This window comes from Mytilus californianus, unplaced genomic scaffold, assembly GCF_021869535.1.
Source record: "Mytilus californianus isolate M0D057914Y unplaced genomic scaffold, xbMytCali1.0.p SCAF_4, whole genome shotgun sequence".
NCBI classification, from domain to species: Eukaryota; Metazoa; Mollusca; class Bivalvia; order Mytilida; family Mytilidae; genus Mytilus; species Mytilus californianus.
In genome coordinates this window covers 106904508-106918894 of record NW_026262690.1, presented here as the reverse complement: position 1 = coordinate 106918894, position 14387 = coordinate 106904508, and positions in this window count along the sequence as shown.

Sequence of the window (14387 nt, the reverse complement as noted above, 5' to 3'; positions counted from 1 at the left end):
TTTAACATACAGAGTCATCTCAGTACCAATCTATGACAAACGAGACGATTTTAATTTTTTGAAATTATCAATTTCTCCCACCTTAGTAGCAATATACCAACTTCACCTGCATATGGGATATACATTTCCCAACGTATTCGGTATTCAAGAGCTTGCAGCTCCTACTCAGACTTTGTAAAACGTCACCAGTGTCTGAGCAGAAAGTTGATGAACCAGGGGTATATAAAAGGACGTCTCGTCCTTTTTCTAAAAAAAAGTTCATCGGAAGGTACCAAGACCTTGTTGATAAATATTCCGTATCAACTTCACAAATAATACACGATGGTCTTGAAGTATAGATTCTGCGTACTGACGTTGTTTATCATCTTAATAACGTGTTATAGTATTCTTTTTTTGTCTTTATTAATATTACTTTTACTGTTAAGTCTGTTTTTTGAGATATCCATTTGACGTGACTCTGTACTTATGTATATCCCGTCATACTTTGAACGACAAAATTATTTTATTTATTAATATTACTTTTACTGTTAAGTCTGTTTTTTGTGATATCCATTTTACGTGACTCTGTACTTATGTATCCCATCATACTTTGAACGATAAAATTATTTTATGTCTACCTGTGCGAATTTCAAACGCGCGATTTTACGCCAGTACTTAAAACCTTCCATCCTTTATGGGTGGATTTTACATAGATAAATAAAATCGTATAATAAAAAAGCAAAATGAGGATGTTAAATTTGATTTATGCCTTTTTGTGATTCTTCGTTACATTTGTGTTTTTGTTTTTATAGTGATTAAGATGATAACACAATGTTGACTGCTGTACCCCTATTTTTGACATTTTTACCTATTGTGTCTGTTTGTTTTGTTCACGCATCGTTGTCAATATAATGGAATTTGATGCGACTGTCATACAAGTGAGAGGTTTAGCTAGCTATAAAACCAGGTTCAATCCACCATTTTCTACATAAGAAAATGCCTGTACCAAGTCAGGAATATGACAGTTGTTATCCATTCGTTTGATGTGTTTGAGCTTTTGATTTTGCCATTTGATTAGGGACTTTCCTTTTTAAATTTTCCTCGGAGTTCAGTATTTTTGTGATTTTACTTTTTTGGTATTGGTCTTGAGTATTTTCCGTTCTGTAATTAACCCTGTATCTTAGTTATTTTTAAAAAAAATCCTACCTACCTACCCTATTTTTTCAGGTTGAATGCATCATTTTTTGTTGGTCTAACTCCTAGGTGGTGTCATTTGATTTTTTTAGTCATATTAGCATTTTACTACACCTCTTTTTAGCCATAGTGACCATGTTAGTTGATTGGGAAAAAAACTAAAATGTCACAAAATAATTCTTAAGGACCATACAGGCTTTTTCAACTAAAGTTGGGTTTATATTTGTGAAGTGGTTTTAGAGAAAAAGATTTTTTTGTAAGTCTTTAACGAAGGATGGGACACCAAGTAATGACAAAAGCTCACCAGACTAGGACCAGGTGGAATTATTATTGTATTCAGAATTTCTCTATTAAAAGTACAATTGTCTGCCTTGTAAACAATATACTACAAATATACAAAAAGGGTTCATATTAACTAGACAAATCCCTTTCTTTCAATAAATGTCCGAATATAGTAACACTGAAAGGCACCAGCAGAATATTTCAATGTGATTTAGAAAAAAAAAATCGATGTTGAGATGCTCATTTTTGGTTGGACAGTTTTCCCTAATAAAGACACACTTTTCCGTTCACAAAAGTGACACAGAAAGTAATAACTGTAAAAACAAGCTCTAATTAGATACTATATCATCAAAACAATTACTAGCAAGTGTTAATTGGTGATTGACCTGTATACCTGGTAAGTAAACAAGTTCCAGGATAGTAATCTGGTTTTTTTTCAGTTGAATTTCATGTTTGACTAGTTTGCAACTAATTAATAGTAGCAATAAATGATAAAGTTTGTTAAAATGATATCAAAACTAATTAAATTCAAAAGGTTTTGGAGAGGAAATCGACAGAACTACGTTGTTTGCATCCCCCCCCCCCCCCCCCCCCCACACACACACAGGTGTGAAACGTAAAAATACATTCAAAAATTAATGTAAAACACATAAAATAAGCATATGCAACATTTAGGACGTCGACGCAGCCACATTGATTGCATAAATACCCTACACACGCAATTGTAAAACGTAAATATGCATTTCAAAGTTAGTGAAAGGCTTATATGCTCTTAATCATAATAATTTTATATATTTTCCTTAGAATGTTTCTGCTGAGCTAGAACATTCATAAGTCAACTTGGTGTGAAGGTTAAGTAAAAAGCAAGGTATATAAAAAAGAAGATGTGGTATGATTGCCAATGAGACAACTCTCCACAAGAGACCAAATGACACAGAAACTAACAACTATAGGTCACCGTACGGCATTCAACAATGAGCAAACCCCATACCGCATAGTCAGCTATAAAAGGCCCCGAAATGACAAATGTAAAACAATTCAAACGAGAAAACTAACGGCCTAATTTATGTACAAACTAGAGGCTCCAAGGAGCCTGTGTCGCTCACCTGCTATTTTTGTTTACAATTGATGCATGAAATAATGCCATCATTATACTTTTGCTTTAGTTTCAGAGATATAAGCCAAAAACTGCATTTTTAGCCATGTCGGCCATGTTGGTTGGCAGGCGGGATCATCGGACACATTTTTTAAACTAGATACCCTAATGATGATTGTGGCCAAATTTGGTTAAATTTGTCTCAGTGGTTTCAGAGGAGAAGATTTTTGTAAAAGATTACAAAAATTTACGAAAAATTGTTAAAAATTGACTTTAAAAGGCAATAACTCCTTAAGGGGTCAATTGACAATTTTGATCATGTTGACTTATTTGTAGATCTTACTTTGCTGATCATTATTGCTATTTACAGTTTATCTCTATCTATAATAATATTCAAGATAATAACCAAAAACTGCAAAATTTCCTTAACATTACCAATTCAGGGGCAGCAACCCAACAACGGGTTGTCTGATTCGTCTGAAAATTACAGGGCAGATAGATCTAAACCTGATAAACATTTTTATTCATGTCAGATTTGCTTTAAATGCTTTAGTTTCAGAGATATAAGCCAAAAACTGTATTTTACCCCTATGTTCTATTTTTAGCAATGGCGGCCATATTGGTTGGCAGGCGGGGTCGTCGGACACATTTTGGAAGAAAGATAACCTAATGATGATTGTGGCGAAGTCTGGTTAAATTTTGAACAGTAGTTTCAGAGGAGAATATTTTTGTAAAAGATTACAAAAATTCAGGAAAAATTGTTAAAAATTGACTTTAAAGGGCAATAACTCCTTAAAGGGTCAATTAAAAATTTTGGTCATGTTGACTTATTTGTAGATCTTACTTTGCTGAATATTATTGCTGTTTACAGTTTATCTCTATCTATAATAATATTCAAGATAATAACCAAAAACTGCAAAATTTCCTTAAAATTACCAATTCAGGGTCAGCAACCCAACAACGGGTTGTCTGATTCGTCTGAAAATCACAGGGCAGATAGATCTAAACCTGATAAACATTTTTACTCCATCAGATTTGCTTTAAATGCTTTAGTTTCAGAGATATAAGCCAAAAACTGTATTTTACCCCTATGTTCTATTTTTAGCCATGGCGGCCATGTTGGTTGGCAAGCGGGGTCGTCGGACACATTTTTTAAACTAGATACCCCAATGATGATTGTGGCCGAGTTTGGTTAAATTTGGCCCAATAGTTTCAGAGGAGAATATTTTTGTAAAAAGTTAACGGACGACGGACGACGACGACGACGACGGACGACGACGACGACGACGGACGACGGATGCCAAGTGATGGGCCAGATGAGCTAAAAATGAACGAAAAACAAATATGTAACACATCAACAAACGACAACCACTGAATTACAGGCTCCTGACTTGGGACAGGCACATACACACAGAATGTGGCGGGGTTAAACATGTTAGCGGGATCCCAACCCTCCCCTAACCTGGGACAGTGGTGTAACAGTACAACATAAGAACGAACTATAAAAATTAGTTGAAAAAGGCTAAACTCATCAGAAGGATACAAATAGAAATACATATAACAAAAACAAAGAGTGGACGTGGCCGGGTACTTGTATATCCCAACAACAATAAGACACTAAGTACAGATCTGAGAGTACTCGCAGTTACTGACAGCTAGTTCAAAGCCACTAACAACTAATTAAAAAAATCATGCATCTAAGACTAGATTATCAATCAGTACACATCCAACATCCAATGGATTTAGTGTAAAGACGTCATAAACAGTCAGAGAAAAACATGACCCTGTGCAATGCCAAGATACAGGTATCGACAGATTGTAGATCCATGAATGTGTATATGTATATAACAATAATATTTAGCATAGCGAACGAGTTGTGAAATATAAACACCGTAAGATGGTGCTAAAGGAACATCACCATCCAAAAAGGGAAAATTAACAATAGGGAACGAAAAATCGTCCCTTTTGTCGTAAATTTTAGTGTGGTGTTTCCCGTGTAAAACCGAAATATCTAAATCTAGGAAAGGACAGTTATTACCGTTTAAATTTGATTTATTTAAAGTAAGTTCCTTTGGGTAAATTTCGGCAGTGTATTTAGATAATTCTTAATTATTTAACGAAAAAATATCAAGATAACGATGTGTTCATCAATTAAATGCAATTTAGACGGGTCTTTACTTAGTTTGGTCATAAACTGTGATTCATAACAGTACAAAAACAAGTCTGCTATCAAAGGGGCGCAATTGGTGCCCATTGGAATACCTACAACCTGTCGATAAACTTTGTTGCCGAAACCTACATAAATATTATCAAGGAGAAAATTAGCAGCTTCAATCATCTCATCACACCTCCAGTAAGTATATCTAGCATATTTACCTTTCTCATTAGAGAAGAAGGCTTTAAATGACTTACAGCAAATATATTTGCATTCAGATTTACCAAACGACCATGCAATTAAATAGGAAAACTTTTGTTTAATAAGATTGTGTTGAAGTGTAGTGTAAAGAATAGAAAAGTCAAAACTGTCAACAGGATCAAAAGGACCATCAAAAGCATGTAATTTATCTAAAACATCCAAAGAATTTTTTACACTCCAAAAATAGTTAATTCCACTATTTTCATATATTTTATTACAATAGTTTATGATAATTTCTTTGATAGTAGTTAAGGAACTTGTTAAAAGCACTGAAAGATTAGTTGTAGAACACTTACTAGAGGCCGAGATGAAACGATATTTTACTGGTTTTTTTGTGTAGTTTAGGTAACCAATACATAGTAGGTACCTTCAAATGTTCAGAAGAAGCCTTAAGCTGTGATGTGGTTATGATATGTTTGTTTACTATATGACTCTCTGTGCAGCGCACGGACTTGAATGTAGATGAATTTAAAATTTCATTCTTAAGATCGTCCGTGTAGTGTTTACGGCATACCACCACCACATTCATTTGACAATTGAAATTTAAACGTTATACTAGTAGTCAAGAAAATATAAGTGCTGCTTGACTTGAAAAAGCTTCCAATCAATCAAGCAAACAAATATAAAAGCATCCAACACGCCATATTCCATATGGCATGGTCAATCAACCTATAGTGTCAGATTATTTGGCAAAACAATACCTGCTTATGTGTAAACGCTAACCACTAAAGAATTTATTTATTCAAATGTTTCTGTATATTTCGTATTAATGTTTTGATGGTTACTGAAAGAATATATTTAATCATCATTATCACTGATAATTATCAGTTTCTAGATAATAGCATCTTGTGTTGTGTGATAGGTATAAAACTTGCATTTAATTCAACATTCAAAATACAATGATTGTTTCTAAGAATACATATAAAGACGATTGTAATATCCTGTGAATTCAGTATTTCATTTACATTTAAAATTCCAGACGGACCATGCATGGATATTTGCTATTGAAGAAATAATCCGTATATTAATTCACCTTTTAAAATGTTGTCTTCCCAAGAAAAAATGCGACACATTTTCACTGTAGCTGCTAAATCTATAGAAAAACAGCAGAAAAACAACAATTTTAATTTTAATCCCCAAAATTGGACAAAATTAAAACAATTTAAATTCCAGTATCATTTCATTTATTCATTTTCTATCTTTTCGTTTTCTTATCTTTTGTATTAAAGGTTTGTTCCCTTTTGGTTGTTTTTTTTTTCTCATCAAATCTGAAATGTTTTTGTTTGCTTGATTTCTTTATTTTTCCTGTCACTTAAACGTGAAGTGGATCCGTTTTTTAATATTGGTACTTCTGAAGCTCAGTTTCTTATTATCCTTGCCAGGTTTTTGTCCCGATCTATTAGTTTCCCTCTCTTTACTGTTAATCGTCTGATAAAAAGTTAAGGGCTTTTATAAAAGCAGAAAAGATTACATGGTTTCAGTTTAATGTGCAATATAATATGCATTTCATATAAGGCATAGTTTTGAAATCAAACGAAAATACAATACAAGCCAAGTGTGAACTCAGGATTTGTATTTTAATCAGTTTGGATAAAAAATCAACAAACATTTACATCAAAGTTTGACATACATTTTAAAAAGATTACACAAGAACTCACAACTACAACCAAATTGACTTAAGTTTAGACAAGTTGGGAATAAATTTCAATTGGGAAGATTGAAGATGTTTTAATCAACATAAAATTCTGCAATTGAGAAAAACGGAACAATATTTCATAATAAAAGTAAACTAAAGACAGAGAAGTAGATAAAAATCCCACGTTCAAGGTGTTGACCCAGATTTGAAGTAAGAGTGAGTAACTATATAATCCTAACAATTTTGGCGAACAGAACAAGACAAATTATTTTTAATTGCTTTATGCCGAAAAAATATATTTTTCCTGAATATAAGGGGTGGTGAATCCACCCCTGCTTTCATTTACAAGAGTCCTAATTCCAAAGGACGGGCACATTAAATGTATTCTATCATAAATACAGAAATTATTATAAACCGATGGCTTAAAAAGGATACTTTTTCTTTCTGTTATTGGGCTGCTTTCACATCACATCGCCCAACCCTCAGTTGTCTTCCCTTTAATTGACTCTGAAGGAGCTTCAATGCACACTGAACACCAGCAGGTTAAAAGGAAGTAAATATAGTTCTGTGCGCCACCTGGCTTTTACATCCAAAATCAAGCCAAGAAGTATCTTTTTATGAATATGTATGAAATTTAAAGAAATGACTTTGATGGAAGAAAGGTATTTATTTATGCAACATTAGGGAGCTATCATTTGATTTTTATGGGGGGGGGGGGGGGGGGGGGGCTAGGATGAAAAATATTGTCCTGCATTTTTTTTAGTTGAAATCTCTGTCCTGCCTTTTTATTTTTCACTCTATTCGGTCCTGCCTTTTTTTTTATTAGTTTATCCTGACTTTTTTTACATATATTGTCATCCTGCCCTTTTTTTTTTTGCCAAGTTGCTCATCCTGCCTTTATTTTCAACTCAAAACTCCGGTCCTGCCTTTTTTCAAATTTCATCCTAGCCCTTCATAAAAATCAAATGGTAGCTCCCTTATGTATGCATTTAATAAATATATTGAATCAGTAATAAGTTTCTTAAAATATCTGTTGGAGAGGTGAAAGTCCCAATTTTTGACACCAAAATTAGGTGCAAGATAGACGGTAGTTGTTAAGAACCAAAATTACATGTAAATAAAGCTGTGGTAACATGTGGTTTTTTGGCACTCTCTTTATTTCTCATGATGCAGATCGCTTAAATTAATTTTGGTTTTCCGATAATTAAGCTTGTATGGAATGATTTTGATAGAAAAAGGCCATTGTTCAATAAATCAACCATTTAAAAAATTTAGTTCACAATTAGGTTTCTTAAACTGATTTCTGATTATAACTTTAAATTAAAGTAATAGTATACATGACACGTGGCTCTGCAGTAAACTTTGAATTTAATTATATGTCTTAACAATTAAGATCAAAGTAATAATTTCAAACTTTGAATATTGAACAAAATATAGATATTTCCCATAACCATCACAATATCGTTGTCAGTACTTTTTCAAACAGACAAAAGCAGGTCTTCTTTGTTTGTTTATTCATAAAGACACAGTCTTTGTTCACAATGAAACATGAATAGCTTTGATTTAAATTGCACCACTTTTCCGATCGGCTTTTTCAAAAAGGTACATAAATAACAATCGTTTTTTTTTTTTTATTTTACAGCTGTGAATCATCGATCATTCATGATTGTGCCGTACATTGTACCTACCCCAGGTTTAAATATCCGCCTTGGTCTGACAGAGTACTATCTATACTTATACACAAAGAAATACTAAAACCGACGCATGTTTTCAAATGGGAAAATTCCATATATCGGGAATCATACAACTATATAAACTGTAGTTTGCCAAAATTGCCAATTGAGATAAATTAAGATCGCAGATACTAATATGCACCAAACATGCTATAATATTGCATTAATGTTCAAGTAAGACCAAAAGAGACAGCCTTAAAATTATAGTTTGCAAAATAGAAACTGCAGACTCTTAGTGAAATGGATATCAATCGACTACATGTACCTAAGGTATGTCCACCAATTCAATGATTTACCATTCATATTGCTGTTTTCGACTAAAGTTTCTTTTGAAAGATAGGGGACGAATATTTGATATTCTGGGGGGAAGGGGATAATTTTGGGAATAAATATTCTGGCAAGGTAGCAACTGAAAAACCTTTTGTTTTAGATAGAGAGCAACTGTGAACATGAAAAACGATCACCAATACAAGATCAACAAAAAAGAGATTTTTGCTATGAATTATATTCTATTCAACAACGTTTAAGAGTGTCCATTGTTGAAGATGCACATATAGACATGGGAATAGTATATACTTATATATTATGTCACAGCATAGACCTAGGAACCTCTAGTTCCAAAATCCGTTGTTGGTCACGTTATAATATATCTCTCTCTATGTACATGTATTTCAAATTAGTGACTGCTGTGCATAGTGAACAAGCAATTGATAGTAAATGATAAACAAATCTTATTTCGAGTATATTCATGTAAGTTAAAGGCATTGGTTTCGTTTACCCGCAAAAAGTAACAATAAGAAATAATTACTATTACTTCCTAGACTAATTGCTAAAATGTATTTCCGGACAGGGACCTGATTCCATACGGAAATTGCAGGTAATTATAATATCATGTTTTATTGATACCTGCTAAATTTTATATTTGCCAATTATGTCTTTTTTTGTGTGTAGAATCGGGATATATTGTACTGTCTTCTTGTCATTGCCCCGTATACGTTGTTTTACATATTTGAATAAATTCATTTAAATAAAAAAAAATACGTATTGGAAACCATGAATGCATGTACATTCCAAATTCAGAATAAATTATACCCTTCTTTTATATATTTTTTTTGGGGGGGGGGGGCTTTGGTGGTACTCCTGTTTTACAAGTACTTATATAACTGCACAAAATTTGCATCTGGGAGCCGTTTAAATTTATCATTAAAATCTTGAAAGGATATAAACTTTTCGCCGACCACAAATGGGACAACTTGCTCATTCGTATCCATGCTTCAGAATAGTGTGTTGTTTTTATCGACCTCTATGTCTGTTGTGGCAAAACAGAAAGTGATATTGGTAAATACATCTGGAAGTTTAATCACGGTAAATGTTTTTTTAATTTTTACATTATAATGTAATTGTTTAAATTTATTTCACGGAATACTCGCAAATCGAACATTTATTAGATCAGTGCCTGTCTGAATATGTTTTGCAGGTTATGGCCCTTATGGTTACTTTTTGCGGTAAATCGTAGCCAGTGCCATTCGTGCAAGTGTAACACAAAAAAACATAGAAAAATCCCCAAAAAATAATTTAGAAAAGGGGGGGGGGGGGAGGGGGGGCAATAACAAATTTCCTGCTCCAAGAACCTTTGCTTGCGGCAGCAATGACGCTCAACGAAAAGTCAAAGATAAGCGGTTGATTTAAAAATTAAAGTTAGTTTATAGTAATTAAACTTGAAATGTTTGCAAATTAATGTAAAAGTTTTATCGTTACTTCTCGCCATTTAAAACTGTACAGCAGTGTACCAGTACTTAAACAAGTATACTCCCTAACAAAGGCAAACACTGGTCTTCAATATTGTAACTTTAAAATCAGAAGTAAGTTTCAACTGTTACAGAAGGACAATCGATATCTACATAACGGGTGATATAAACTATGGAGATAAGTGCACCGTATCAAAAAGAGAGGCGAAAGATACCAAAGAGACATTCAAACTCATAAGTCGAAAATGAACTGACAACGCCATGGCAAAAAAAATAGATCTCAAAAGACCGAGAGACAAACAACAGTATACAAAACAAAACATACAAAAACTAAAGACTGAGCAACCCGAACCCCACAAAATAACCGGGGTAATCTTAGGTGCCCCTGAAGGGTAAGTCGAATTCGGTAGGTCGAATCGGGGGGAAAATGACGGGGTTGTGGTTACGACAATTGGTACATACCCATTGTCATTTGTGAAACAGATATTCCATAACGGTCGACCTACTCGTGATGGTGTCCGTTAAATTTACGAAGGGGTGATTTTAGCTTCACCACTTTGAACTCGGTTTAATAGCTTCCTTGTTAGCCTCAACCTTATATCAAGGGAATCATGGTAGGAAATGCAAGCCCTGGAATATCGTATCAACTAGGAACTATATACTCCATATGCAAGTGCTGCTAGAATGTTGCTACATAGATGAATGTTGCTACATAGAAATGGAAAGTGGGATCATTTGTCGTAAAACTTTATCAACCAACCCTCATTGTCAATTTCTAGATGTAAGTGAAGATATGAGGCAGACTAAGTTGTATATGTTGTATCCTTACTTTCATGCTCGATAGGATAGATGCGTTCAACATAGTCACCAAATCTTTAACTATTTAGTGAGAGAACATCATCTTTATATCGGAAAGTGAAGTAAAATATAGTGCTTACTTCTTTTCTTTCTTCCTTCCTAAGAAGCTTCTGTATGAAGTCAGCATCATATGAACAAATGAACAAGTCGGCAATAAAAGGAGCACAGTTTGTTCTCATGAGAATGCCGATTATTTGTATAAAACACGTCCTCCAAACGTAATAAATAAGTTGTAAATCAAGACATCAAGCATCTTTTCAGAGAAATTTTTGTTTGAATCAAAGGGATTTTTTACAAAGTACGATTTATCCCTCCCTAAGACAATATACAAATGATAATACATGTGTATCAGTTATCTTGATTACTAGCGGTCTTGTCGGTCCTGACCACCAAGTAGGTACCGTAGGTCTGTCAATGTTAGGTTTTGTGTTGGTCCTAGTGTCCAACTAAATGTGTGTGCTTGTTTTATTCTCTTTAATATAAATTATAGCGCCTGATTACAATGTATACCAATATTTGATATTAAACCATATATAGTTATTGTGCAAAATTGGCCTAATCTTATTTATACCTACATGTATGGAAATAACAGCAAAAAGGTTTATTTATAGATGATTAATTTTCATCTTTCTCTAGAAAATGCAAGCTATTCATTTAAAAAAGATATGTTTAAAAACTCTTCTTCAAATGGTTTTCTTTTTTTAAGGTCAGCAAAAGAAAATGCACACATGAAAAGGCGGCAGAAGACAAGAGACAAAATACTGAAGTGGGTGAAACAAGAAAACAGATACCGGTATATGTTGGTTACAAACAAACCCAGTCTTCTGACAAAAACACTTTGAAAGATATTGAAGCTTTAAAACTTATACTAAAGCAAAAAGATAAGCATATACAAGCACTTCTAGATGAAATCAGAGAGAAAGATAACATGATCCAACAGCTTTGCAACAAAATCGAAAAAATCAACAAGTTCCAAGAAGTGAAAAAAGAAAATACCCTAGATGAGTTGACTATAAAACTAGATACAGTCATTGTCGAAATTAGTGGCATGTGTTCCGCAATAAACGAACTGTTGTTTGAAGCAAGGAGAAAAAACATTCTATCAGATACCAAAAATATAACACTAAACATTAGGCAGAAGGGAATTTTGCAGATTTCTACTGAAGACTAATTTTCCATGGCCTAAAAATGTGTTTTTTTTCCACTATATATTTTCCTTAGACGAACGATACTGTTTTTGTATAAACAGAATGATACTAAATTTTATATACAGTCTAACCACATTAAATGCATAAGTGCCCATTATATAGAGGTTGATTTATCAGTATTCTTCATAAAACAGATATTTTTAGAGTCTCTTCAATAACAAGTGATTTACTTTAACATTTTTGCTGCGAAAATGTAGGATCATTTAATGAGTGAATTTCCATGGGGATAAAATTTCATTGTTTTAAATGACAGCAATTTGTCCATAATTTTGCACTTGGTTCAGTAATTGTTGCAGTTTTTTTCCCGCTCATATGGCAAAAATATGGTAAATTGATTTAATTTATAGGTTTTCAAATGTTTTTTTAAGAAACAAATTACTTATTTAGGAGAAAAGGTTGATAAACTCTAAAACAAAATAATGTTAAATATCTTCCTTAGAATGTTTTTGGTGAACTAGAACACTTAACTCTGTGTGAAGGTCAAGTACAAAACAAGGTATATTCATTTGACAATTAGAATCTTAAACATTATAGTCCAGAAAATATATGCAAATAATATATTTGCTGCTGGACATGGACAAGTTCCAATCAATCAAGCAATCAAATCTAAAAGCGTCCATAAAGCCATATTCCATATGACATGGTCAATCAACTTTTTTTGTCAAATTATTTGGCAAAACAATGCCTGATTGTCACTTTGTGTGTAAACACTAACCAGTATAGAATGTATATTTTCAAATGTTTCTGTATATTTAATATTAATGTTTTGATGGTTACTGAAAGAATACATTTAATTTTAATTATCACTGATCACTATCAGTTTCTATATAAAAGCATTTTGTGTTGTGGGTTAAATTTAAAAATTGAATTTTTATACTTCCAAACTACAATAAAAAATTATAATGTGGTATGCAGGGTTTCCCCTGGGTCCATCTCTTTTTTGCCAACTCTTTCGCCAAAACAATATATTTTTCGCCACTTTTAAATTTTTTCGCCAACTATTACATAAACAATTGTTTAAAATTTTCCTTCTTTCTAACAAATTCAGTTTGCTGCATTGTTGTCTACAATTCTACATATTTATTTTTTTATCTGCATTGGAATAAATAAACACTCATTTATAACAAACATTTACTTTTTAAAAGATACTGTAAAATTGCAACATAGATCATGACATCATTTTTTTTTTTTTACTTTTAGGAACACAGGATTAATCTTCGATATCATAAGTTTATCGGAATTTCTTCACGACTGTTTGAAGGATAAAGACTAGAGTCAAAGATTTTTCTTTTCTGGGCCATCGTCAAAACAAACACTATGATTCAAACACATGTGTCTCTAAAACGATTGGAAAGTACCCACTTCAAAGCACAAAAAAATCCTTTAGGTGACATGTGAAGCCATTTAACCACACCATTTCATTAAACAATACAATCGACACCTTTATTAATTAGTCCATTGTTACCAACAACTATAAAATGTAATCAGCTGATTATTGATTTTCTATCAAAATCGTTAATTTTAAGGTGAATTCCCAGTATTGTCTGATCTGGGAAAATATTTGAGAAATGTTACATTTCTTTCGCCAAAAATGAATTTTAATCGCCACATTTTTAATTTTTTCGCAAAATGCGAAAATGGCGACCACCTGCGGAAACCCTGGTGGTATGATTGTCGATGAAACAACTCTCCAACAGAGACCATATGACATTGAGGTTAACAACTATAGGTCACCGTATAGCCTTCAACAAAGAGTTAAATCCATGCCGCTCAGTCAGCTATAAAAGGCCCCAAAATGACAAATGTAGAACAATTCAAACGAGAAAACTAACGACATTATTTATGTACAAAACAATGAACAAGACAAATATGATATACATAGATATAAGAAGATGTGGTATGAGACAACTCTCTCATCCAAGTCACAATTTGTAAAAGTAAACCATGTACATGTACAGCAACAAATGACAATTACTGAATTACAGGTTCCTGACTTGGAACAGTAACATACAGAATGTTGCGGGGTTAAATAAGTTTACTTGTGCCCAACCTTCCCCTTATCCGGGGACAGTGATGTAACATCACAACATATGAACAAACTATAATAAACTGTTAACACAGAGATATTTCTCGCCTTTTTGTTATTTTGATAGTAAAATGCCAATGTGGAAATTAAAATAGCAATACTTTTAACATGTAACGTATACAAAATATTCAATGAACCATGACTGAAGGTA